We start from the raw sequence: 12602 nt of genomic DNA on the forward strand, positions 1-12602 counted from the left end.
GCCCCAGGTCCAGAGCTCCAGAGCTTAGAAGAGGTGACAACACAGCATGTGGCAGTGAAAAAATGAAGGATTCTGTCTGCAAAAAAGAGACAGAGCTCTCAGATACACAGGCTCTATCTTAAAGGGCCAGTGCAGAAAACCTCATTCACAGCCACTTGCCTGGGTCTCCAGAAGAGGGAGAGCTAAGAGGACTGGAGTTGTATGAGGAGAATGTGAAGTTGGTGACTCAGGGAGAGATTCTAGAGGACGGCCACCAAAACCCTTGTACTGAATCATTCTCCAGTGCTATTGTCATCATTTTTGGGGAGGAACAGTCTCCTCCTTGTGACATCAGCCTGGGGGAAAGCAACTGTTCCACCCTTGGAAATCTCCCCTGCCCCACCATAAGAAGACTGTGTCATTCTGAGAAGTAAGCCAGGAAGCAGGGGTTCCTCAGGGCCTCAGTTCTCTGGCATTCAGGCCAGATCTTTCCCCATGTTCTCACAAGAATGTGATTGGTGCTTCTGTCTCACAAAAGAATCAGTAGAAACTGTCCAAACTGCAGGCAGACCATATCTCTGGGTCTCAGAGACCACACCCATCACACTCCTTCTGTCCACACCCTACAGAGGTCTGTGAAATAAGTCAGGACAGACTGACACCAGGGGCTGTAGAATAGGAGCTACACCCACCACCCTTTCTAATCCCTGAATTGTCAAAGGTTCTAGGCTTTACCAGAGGTTTTATTTCAGTGACTGAGTCTAACAAGTGACTGAGTCATGGCAGTCACAGGCAATGTCCCTCATTGGTTTGCACCAGGTTTCCTCCAGTGAGGCCCAGGGAAGGCACATCCTAATGCCAGCTACAGAAAGCATTAACTCAGAATCTAATGACCCTAGCTGGTGGTGTGTCTAAGGGAGGGCATGTTGGACACAAGGCCTAGCCAAAGCAAGCTCCATTTTATGTTCAAACTGCACACACATTGAACAGGACAGAGCTTCAGAGTCAGTCAGTCTGGGCCCCAGATATCTTGCCACACTAGACCACATTCCACAGGGGAAGGGAGAGAGGCTTGGAGCACAAACATTCAAGATGTGGTTTCTTGGGAACCCATTTTTGAATGAAGTGAGGGGCTTAGTTTCTATCTAGAAGGGCACAGTCTGCCCCAGTGGAGGACTCTTGGTCTTTCTCACTGAGACTAGGATTCCCCAGCTGCAAGAACTTCTGTAGAGAAGACTGTTGGCTCCACCCAATCTTAACCTGCTGTTAACCTCACTAGGGAGAAATGAAATTGGAGCATCCACCAGTGTCTAATGGATTAAACTCTGGCAGAAAAGAGCCACTTTCCCTGACGGAGCCCCTGTCCAAGAAGCCCTCGAAATAGGGGGATCCTGTAATGTTGTCATCTTGACCACAGCTGCCCTAACCTACTATGCTTACAACCTGTGAAAAGGTTCATGGTGTGATGCCAGTTTGAACCCACACTACAGGCTTTCAACAGAAGACTCTGGGAGAAGACTAGGCAGCTATAAGAGGTTGTAGAATGGCTGAAAAGTGGAGAAAACATGGAGTTTGGGCTTTTGTAAGATGCTGCTGTCAGCTCTAAGCATAAGAAAGCTGATCCAGGCCCTGGCCGGTTGGCTCAGTGGTAGAGCGTCGGCCTGGCATGCAGAAGTCCCGGGTTTGATTCCAGGCCAGGGCACACAGGAGAAGCACCCATCTGCTTTTCCACCCCTCCCTCTCTCCTTCCTCTCTGTCTCTCTCTTCCCCTCCCGCAGCCAAGGCTCCATTGGAGCAAAGATGGCCTGGGCGCTGCGGATGGCTCCTTGGCCTCTGCCCCAGGCGCTAGAGTGGCTCTGGTCGCAACAGAGCGACACCCCGGATGGGCAGAACATCGCCCACTGGTGGGCAGAGAGTCGCCCCCTGGTGGGCATGCCAGGTGGATCCTGGTCGGGCACATGCGAGAGTCTGTCTGATTGTCTCTCCCTGTTTCCAGCTTCAGAAAAATACAAAAAAAAAAAAAAAAAAAAAAAAGAAAGCTGATCCATATACACAGATTGACACCATCCATAATACAAAGGCATAGAAAATGCAGCCACAAACAGTGAACAGATTGCCAGATCCAGACAGGTGGCCTAGAGTGGGTTGCAAATAATGGCTAATGCCAACCCATACCTGAATCCTGCAAGAGGACCAGAACCAACACAAACAATGATGAGTAACCAACCACACAAATGCTAGACTCAGCTACCTACAGAAGCAGCACACTCAATGGAGGAGTCCAAAAGGCATAAGACACAGCAAGAAATAAATATACTCAACAGGGCAGATACTGCATAACATCTAAAATATGTGATCAAGGTTGACACTTAGAGCCAGGCAACCTGAAGGAATAACTCTACACATAAAAGGGCCAATTGCATTCAAGACTCACATACAACAGGAAGATAAATATAACTGTCAAGAAACATTACTAGAGCACTTAAGTAACTCAGGCAGCTTGGAGATCAATACCACAGAGCCCATCTTCCTTATAAAGACACCACAACAAATATGAAAGTCAAACAGCAGTACCTACTACACAGACAAAATAGGCAGACAATGAAATATGACCAAAATAAATTAACAGGAGAATTCCCCAGAAAACAATCTAAATGAAATGGTATTAAAGAAACTACCAGACACAGAGTTTAAAATAATGGTTATTAGGATGCTCAGGGATTTAAAATAAGAATGGATGATCACAATGAGAACTTAAACAAAGAGATAGTAATCATTAAAAAGGACATTGAGCCTGATCAGGCGGTGGTGCAGTGGATAGAGCGTCAGACTAGGATGCGGAGGACCCAGGTTTGAGACCCCGAGGCCGCCAGCTTGAGCGCAGGCTCATCTGGTTTGAGCAAAAGCTCACCAGCTTGGACCTAAGGTCATTGGCTTGAGCAAGGGGGTACTTGGTCTGCTGAAAACCCACGGTCAAGGCACATTTGAGAAAGCAATCAATGAACAACTAAGGTGTCGCAACAAAAAACCTGATGATTGATGCTTCTCATCTCTCTCCATTCCTGTCTTTCTGTCCCTATCTATCCATCTCTCTGACTCTGTAAAAAATAAACAAGTAAATAAATAAATAAAAAGGACATTGAAATTATAAAAAAGTACCTATCAGATATGGCAAATACACTATCTGATATAAAGACTGCACTAGAAGGTATCAATAGCAGTCTGGATAAAGTGGACGATCAAATCAGTGATTTAGAGGACAAGATAAACTTAAGCAGATGAACAGAGTGTTAAAAAAAAGAGGCTCAAAAGACTGAGAAAACTCTTGAGACCTCTGTGACAACATAAAGAGAAACAACATCTGCATCATAGGGGTTTCTGAAGAAGAGCATGAGCAAGGGATAGAGAACCTGTTTAAAGAAATCATAACTGAAAAATTTCCTAAATTGTTGAAAAAAAAAATCACATATTTTCAAGAAGAACAGAGTCACATTAAAGAGGAACTCAAGCAAACCTACACCAAGACACATCATGATTAAAATGCCAAAGTTAAGAAACAAAGAAAGAATACCAAAAGCTTCAAGAGAAAAGCAGTGAATTACAGAGGAGCTGTCATAAAGATGACATCTGACTTCTCAACAGAAACACTTGAGGACAGAATGGATTGCCAAGAAAAATTCAAAGTGATGCAAAACAAGAACCTACAACCAAAACTTTTTTATCAAGCAAGGCTATCATTTAAAATTGAAGGAGAAATAAAAAGCTTCCCACATAAAACAAACAAACAAAAAAACCTCAAGAAATTCATTACAACCAAACCAGCACTGCATGAAGTGTTAAGGAGCCTGCTGTAAAAAGAGCAAAGGAAAAGAAGAAATCTGCAAAAAGAGGATTGTAGATTTAAAGAATAAAATGACAACAAATAAGTACATATTAATAATAATCTTAAATGTAAATGGATTAAATGCTCCAATCAAAAGACATAGGGTAGCTGCCTGGATAAGAAAAAGAACCTGTACATATGCTCTCGACAAGATACTCACCTCAGAACAAAAAATACACACAGGCTGACAGTGAAAGGATGAAAAAAAATATTTTATGCGAATGGTAATGAAAAAAAAAAAAGCTGGGTAGCAATAGTTATATCTGACAAAATAGCCTTTAAAACAAAGGCTATAGTTAAGAATAAAGAAGGTCAATACATAATGATAAAGGGAGAATCAAACAGGAGGATATAACCATTGTAAATAGATATTTATGCACCTAATATAGGAGCACATAAATACATAAAGTAGATTTTGATTAACATAAAGAGTGAGATGGGCCCTGGCTGGTTGGCTCAGCAGTAGAGCATCAGCCTGGCGTGCAGGGGACCCGGGTTCGATTCCCGGCCAGGGCACTCAGGAGAAGCGCCCATTTGCTTCTCCACTCCCCCTCCTTCCTCTCTGTCTCTCTCTTCCCCTCCCACAGCCAAGGCTCCATTGGAGCAAGGATGGCCCGGGCGCTGGGGATGGCTCCTTGGCCTCTGCCCCAGGCGCTAGAGTGGCTCTGGTCGCGGCAGAGCTTCGCCCCTGGTGGGCGGGCCGGGTGGATCCCGGTTGGGTGCATGCGGGAGTCTGTCTGACTGTCTCTCCCCGTTTCCAGCTTCAGAAAAATACAAAAAAAAAAAAAAAAAGAGTGAGATGAATAGCAACCCTATAATAGTAGGGAATTTTAATACCACGCTGACATCTATGGATAGATCCTCCAGACAGAAACTTAACAAAGAAAAGCAGGCTTAAATGACACACTAGATCAACTGGATTTAATAGATATCTTCAGAGTCATTCACCACAAAGCAGCAGAATATACATTATTTTCAAGTGCTCATGGTACATTATCTAGGATAGACCACATGTTAGGACACAAAGCAAGTCTCAATAAATTTAAGAAGACTGAAATCATATCAAGCATATTCTCTGATCATAATGGCATGCAACTAGAAATCAACTACAATAGAAAAACTGAATAACATTCAAACATTTGGTGGCTAAATAGCATGTTATAAAATAACAAATGGGTTAACTATGAGACTAAAGAAAAAATAAAAAATTTCCTTAAAACAGGTAAAAATGAGCATAAAACAACTCAAACTTTATGGGAAACAGCAAGAGCACTCCTGAGAATAAAGTTTATATTATTACAGGTATACTTTATGAAGCAAGAAAAAGCTCAAATAAACAACTTAACCCTACATCTAAAAGAACTAGAAAGAGAACAAAAATTAAAGCCTGAAGGAACAAAATAATAAAGATCAGAACAGAAATAAATGACATAGAGGCTAAATAAACAATATAAAAGATCAATGAAACCGAGACATGGTTCTTTGAAAAGGTAAAGAAGATTGGCAAACCTTTAACTAGACTCCTCAAGAAAAAAAACAGAGGACTCAAATAAATAAAATTAGAAATAAAAATAGAGAAGTAACAACTAACACTGTAACAAAGGATTATAAGAAAATACTATGAAGATCTATATGCCATAAAAATTGGACAACCTAGGTGAAATGAATAAATTTCTAGATACATTCAATCTTTCAAAATTTAATCTGGAAGAATCAGAAAACCTAAACAGACAAAATCAACAAATGAAATGGAAACAGTTGGATGATGTCAGAGAAATGGTGCCGTAAGGAGCGATACCGATAAATCTCCCCAAAAATTCAACAAGATTTTCAACCAGAGACAGAAAAATCTATCCTTGGAGCTTCCAGAAGTTTCATACTAAACGCAAAGGTATGATTGAGTGAAAAATTGACTAAATATATAATCAACCCCAAAGGAAATAAGGAGGAAGAAACACTCCGCCTTCCTCACTAACATAGATAAGGGCTGCTTTCACTGGGAACTGAGAGTATAGGAATTAAGGCGGGCCTAGGGTGTGAATAGAACCAGACTGCAGCACAAATGTCTGAACCAGGCTGTGGCACGGATATCCAAGCTGAGGAAAAAGTGTGCTTGTGGCAACCCAGTCAACACAAGCTAACACTCACACCAAACCCAGACAAAGAAAGGCACTTGGGACAGCCATCTGCCCCAATCTCCTGGTTGGAGCGCACAGATAGTGGGCAAGAGATTCCTCCTAGAGCCCCAGGAGTGGGTGTCCGAGTTACTGGACAGAGGGGCAGGGTCAGCCTTTCTGTAGGCTGAAACCAGAGTCTCGGGTCGCTCCTACGCCCCAAAAAGCAGCACGTGGGGAGTGAGTGGGAGCAAAACTCCATACGCTCAAACTTTTTCATGCTGGTGGGGTGCCTCACTCGGAGTGAGAGGCAGCCGGCTTGATATTCTGGTTGGCGAGCACGGTTAGTGGGCGAGAGATTCCTCCGAGTGCCCCGGGAGTGGGCACCCATGTTCCTTGACAGAGGGGCAGAGTCAGAGGCCTTTGTGTGGGCCAAAAGCAGAATCTCGGGGTCGCCCTGCACCCTGAAAAAGTGGCACACGGGGAGGGAGCGGGAGCGAAATTCCTTACGCTCGAACTTTTTCATGGGGCAGGGTGCTTCACCCGGAGTGAGAGCTAGCCAGCCTGATCTCCTGGTTGTTGAACATGGTTAGTGGGCGAGAGATTCCCCTGGGAGTGGGTGCCCGTGTTCCCAGGCAGAGGGGCAGAGTCAGAGGTCTTTGTGTGGGCTGAAGCCTCGTCTGATCATGCTAGCAGCTCTGGCTGATTGAGCCTTACCCAGAGCCCTACACTGAGTGGGAATAGAGTGGGAATTTGTCAGCTCTTTGAGCCTCTTACTTTCCAGGCAGAGGCAGCAGCAACTCCATAGCTGGAACACCAGGCTACTAATTCAGGAAGGAAAGACTAGGAGAGAGGCTCCGGAAATACGGACTCTCTCATTGGTGGAGCCTGCAAATGATAATGAGCTTCGACTGCCAACCAGACTGAAGCACAATACATGACATTGCCAAAGAGACTTATCAACTGCAAACCTCTACCTAAGCATGCCACAGGGGTAGAATCCGGAGTACAGAGTCACCAACCAGGAAGAGAGAGAAAAGAAAAAGCAAGAAGATAACCTCTCAAAATCAAGAATAATCCACAGACTTTATAACCTATCTCATTTTATTATATTTGTTCGTTTGTTTCTCTTATCTTCTTTTCTGGATTTTTTTCTTCCTCTTCCAATTTGGTTGTTTAATTCTCTGCAGGTCTTACTCTCTCCTCTCCTTGAACTACACTACCCATAAGTGTTACATCTCCCATTATCTTTTTTTTCTTCTTCCTTTCTCTCTATGAGGGTTGCACTCCAAAATCCTTAACACTCTCTCTCTCTCTCTCTCCTTTTATTCTTTTTTCTTCATTTAGTGTTTTCCTCTTTTTTTTTCTCGCTCTATATTAGTTTCTTCTTTTCTCCTTTACTTTTCCTCTCATTCAATCCTCAATCACGAACAAATAACTTTATCTGGGACTCAAATTTTTCTTTGTGGCACTTTGGGGTTTTTTTACTTCACTTTTTTAACTCACTAGCAGTGCTACCAACCCTGGCTTTCCATTTTACCTAGTTCTTGCTCCACTAAGTACAATAGTAATTTTTAAATTTTTCCCCTTTTTCCTGTTTCCCTCTTATTCTTCTCATCATATCTCTTAGTCAACAATCAGCTAAAAGCAAATCACTTTATTCTTGACCCAAAGTTTTTCCTTTTTTACATTTTGTGGGTCCATACCCCCTTTTTTGCCTCTTTGTCACTTCTCCCTAACTCAGGACCTCCATTATAGGTAGTTTTTGTTCTATTTAGCACAATATAATTCACAGTTCATCACAAGATTTTCTCAAGAAGAGGGGAAAAGTGGAGAGAAAAAAAAGGGGGTGGAATAATAATTTTTTATTTATGTATTTTTTTATTTTTTAACTTTTTATTCGTTATTAATTCTCATTAATACTATCAACAAAACCACCCTCAGATGCATTAAGAAAAAAGAAATCAAATATCATGGATACAAAAGACAGAGAGGTAGCACAGATAGATGAGGAAAAAATCTATGGAGAAAAATTTAATATATTGGAAACCTTGGAGCTAAATGACAGAGAATTTAAAATAAAAATCCTAAAAACACTCAATGATATACAAGAAAACACAGAAAGGCAATTTAGGGAGTGCAGAAAACAACTCAACGAACACAAAGAATATATTATCAAGGAAATTGAAACTATAAAAACAAATGAAACAAGCTTAGCTAATAGAACAGGCCAGATAGAAGGTAGGATTAGTGAAATAGAAGACAAGCAACTTGAGGCACAACAGAGAGAAGAAGAAAGAGACTCAAAATTTTTTAAAAATGAGAAAGCCTTACAGGAATTGTCTGACTTCATCAAAAAGAATAACATAAGAATAATAGGTATATCAGAGGGAGAAGAGAGAGAAAATGGAATAGAGAACATATTCAAACCAATAATAAATACACGAGAACTTCCCATGCCTGTGGAAAAAACTAAAGCCTCAAATTCAAGAAGCAAACAGAACTCCGAATTTTCTTAACCCAACAAACCTACTCCAAGGCACATCATAATGAAATTGGCACAAACCAACAACAAAGAAAACATTCTCAAGGCAGCCAGGGAAAAGAAGAATACAACATTTAAAGGAAGGCCCATTAGATTATCATCAGATTTCTCAACAGAAACTCTGCAAGTTAGAAGAGAGTGGACCTCAAGATTTAAAGTCCTGAAAGAGAGGCACTTTCAGCCACGAATACTATACCCAACAAAGCTATCCTTCAAATATGAATGAGAAATAAAAAATTCACAGATACAGAAAAGATGAGATAGAAAAATGAAAGAGAAGAATCAAATAAAACACAAAACTAACAGAAAGCAATGTGTAAAATGGCAATAGGGAACTCACAAGTGTCAATAATTACACAAAATGTAACCAGATTAAACTCACCAGTAAAAAGGCACAGAGTAGCAGAAAGGATTGAAAAAGAAAATTCAACTGTATGCTGCCTACAAAAAACTCATCTAAGCAATAAGGATAAAACAAATTCAAAGTGAAAGGCTGGAAAACAATACTCCAAGCAAATAACATTAAAAAAAGCAGGCATAGCAATACTCATATCTGATAATGCTGACTACAAGACAGCAAAAGTACTCAGAGACAAAAATGGCCAATTCATAATGATTAAGGGGACGCTGAATCAAGAAGACATAACAATTCTTAATATATATGCACCAAACCAAGAAGCACCAAAATATATAAGACAGCTACGTATTGACCTTAAAACAAAAACTGAAAAAATACAATCATACTTGGAGACCTCAATACACTGCTGACGGCTCTAGATCGGTCATCCAAACAGAGAATCAATAAAGATATAGTGGCCTTAAACAACACTAGAGCACCTGGATATGATAGACATCTACAGGACATTTTATCCCAAAGTGAAAGAGTACACATTTTTCTCCAGTGTACATGGATCATTCTCAAGAATTGACCATATGTTGGGCCACAAAAATAATATCAACAAATTCAGAAAAATTGAAGTTGTACCAAGCATATTTTCTGATCATAAAGCCTTGAAACCAGAATTCAACAGCAAAAAAGAAGAAAAAAACCCCACAAAAATGTGGAAACTAAACAACATACTTTTAAAAAATGAATGGGTAGGCCCTGGCCGGTTGGCTCAGTGGCAGAGCATCAGCCTAGCGTGCAGGAGTCCTGGGTTTGATTCCCAGCCAGGCTCAGAGGAGAAGTGCCCATCTGCTTCTCCACCCCTCCTCCTCTCCTTCTTCTCTGTCTCTCTCTTCCCTTCCAGCAGCCAAGGCTCCACTGGAGCAAAGTTGGCCCGGGCACTGAGGATGGCTCTGGATGCAACAGAGCGATGCCCCAGAGGGGCTGAGCATCGCCCCCTGGTGGGCATGCTGGGAGGATCTCAGTCGGGTGCATGCGGGAGTCTGTCTGACTGCCTCCCCGTTTCCAGCTTCGGAAAAATGCAAAAAAATAAAAAAAATAAAAATAAAAAATGAATGGGTCAAAGAAAAAATAAGCGCAGAGATCAAAACATATATACAGACAAATGAAAATGACAATTCGACATATCAGAATCTATGGAATGCAGCAAAAGCAGTGATAAGAGGGAAGTTCATATCACTTTAGGCCTATATGTACAAACAAGAGAGAGGCCAAGTGAACCACTTAACTTCACACCTTAAGGAACTGGAAAAAGAAGAACAAAGACAACCCAAAACCAGCCGAAGAAAGGAGATAATAAAAATCAGAGCAGAAATAAATGAAATAGAAAACAGAAAAACCATAGAAAAAATTAATAGAACAAGAAGCTGGTTCTTTGAAAAGATCAACAAAATTGACAAACCCTTGGCAAGACTTAACAAGGAAAAAAGAGAAAGAACTCATATAAACAAAATCCAAAATGAAAGAGGAGAAATCACCACGGACATCATAGATATACTAAGAATTATTGTAGAATAATTTGAAAAACTTTATGCCACTAAATTCAACAACCTAGAAGACATGGATAAATTCCTAGAACAATACAACCTTCCTAGTCTGAGTCAAGAAGAAGCAGAAAGCCTAAACAGACAAATTAGTAAGGAAGAAATAGAAAAAAACTATTAAAAACCTCCTCAAAAATAAAAGTCCAGGCCCAGACGGTTATACAAGCAAATTCTATCAAACATTCAAAGAAGACTTGGTTCCTATTCTACTCAAAGTCTTCCAAAAAATTAAAGAAGAAGCAATACTTCCAAACACATTTTATGAGGCCAACATAACCCTCATACCGAAACCGGAAAAGGACAGCACAAAAAAAGAAAACTACAGACCAATATCTCTAATGAATACAGATGCTAAAATACTAAACAAAATACTAGCAAATTGAATACAACAACATATTTAAAAAATAACACATCACGATCTAGTGGGATTCATCCCAGAATCTCAAGGATGGTTCCACATAAGTAAAACGGTTAACGTAATACACCATATCAACAAAACAATAAACAAAAACCACATGATCTTATCAATAGATGCAGAAAAGGCATTCAATAAAATACAACACAATTTTATGTTTAAGACTCTTAACAAAATGGGTATAGAAGGAAAATATCTCAACATGATAAAGGCCATATTTGATAAACCATCAGCTGACATCATATTATCGATAAATGGCACAAAACTGAAGGCTTTCCTCTCAAATCAGGAACAAGACAGGGTTGTCTACTCTCTCCATTCTTATTTAATGTGGTACTAGAGGTTCTAGCCAGAGCAATCAGACAAGACAAAGAAATAAAAGGCATCCATATCGAAAAAGAAGAATAAAGGTATCACTTTTTGCAGATGATATAATCCTATACATTGAAAATCCCAAAGTATCAACAAAAACACTACTAGAAACAATAAACCAATACTGTAAGATCACAGGATACAAAATTAACATACAAAAGTACATAGCCTTTCTATATGCCAACACTGAAACATTTGAGAATGAATTAAAAAATATAATCCCCTTCACGATTCCAATAAAAAAATAAAATACCTTGGAATAAACATAACAAAGAATGTAAAGGACTTATATAATAAAAACTACAAAGCATTGTTAAGGGAAATCGAAAAAGATACAATGAGATGGAAGAATATTCCTTGTTCTTGGATAGGGAGAATAAATATAATCAAGATGGCCATATTACCCAAAGCAATATACAAATTTAATGCAATTCCCATCAAAATTTCAATGACATTTTTTAAAGAATTGGAACAAAAAATTATCAGATTTATATGGAACTATAAAAACCTCGAATAGCCGAAGCAATCCTAAAGAAAAGGAACGAAGCTGGGGGCATTACAATACCTGACTTCAAATTATATTATAGAGCCATGACAATCAAAACAGCATGGTATTGGCAGAAAAATAGACACTCAGACCAATGGAACAGAATAGAAAGCCCAGAAATAAAACCACATATATATGGTCAAATAATTTTTGATAAAGGGGCCAACAACACACATGGAGAAAAGAAAGCCTCTTCAACAAATGGTGCTGGGAAAACTGGAAAGCCACATGAAAAAGAATGAAACTCGACTACAGTTTGTCCCCCTGTACTAAAATTAATTCAAAATGGGTCAAAGACCTAAATATAAGACCTGAAACAATAAAGTACATAGAAGAAGACATAGGTTCTAAACTCATGGGCCTTGGTTTTAAAGAGCATTTTATGAATTTGACTTCTAAGGCAAGGGAAGTGAAGGCAAAAATAAATGAATGGGACTACATCAGACTAAGAAGTTTTTGCTCAGCAAGAGAAACTGACAACAAAATAAACAGACAGCCAACTAAATGGAAATGATATTTTCAAACAACAGCTCAGATAAGGACCTAATATCCAAAATATACAAAAAACTCATAAAACTCAACAACAAACAAACAAACAATCAAATAATAAAATGGGAAGAGGACATGAACAGACACTTCTCTCAGGAAGAAATACAAATGGCCAACAGATATATGAAAAGATGTTCATTTTCACTAGTTATTAGAGAAATGAAAATCAAAACTGCAATGAGATACCACCTCACACCTGTTAGATTAGCTATTATTAACAAGACAAGTAATAGCAAATGTTGGAGAGG

The sequence above is a fragment of the Saccopteryx leptura genome, chromosome 3, assembly GCF_036850995.1.
Source record: "Saccopteryx leptura isolate mSacLep1 chromosome 3, mSacLep1_pri_phased_curated, whole genome shotgun sequence".
NCBI lineage: Eukaryota > Metazoa > Chordata > Mammalia > Chiroptera > Emballonuridae > Saccopteryx > Saccopteryx leptura.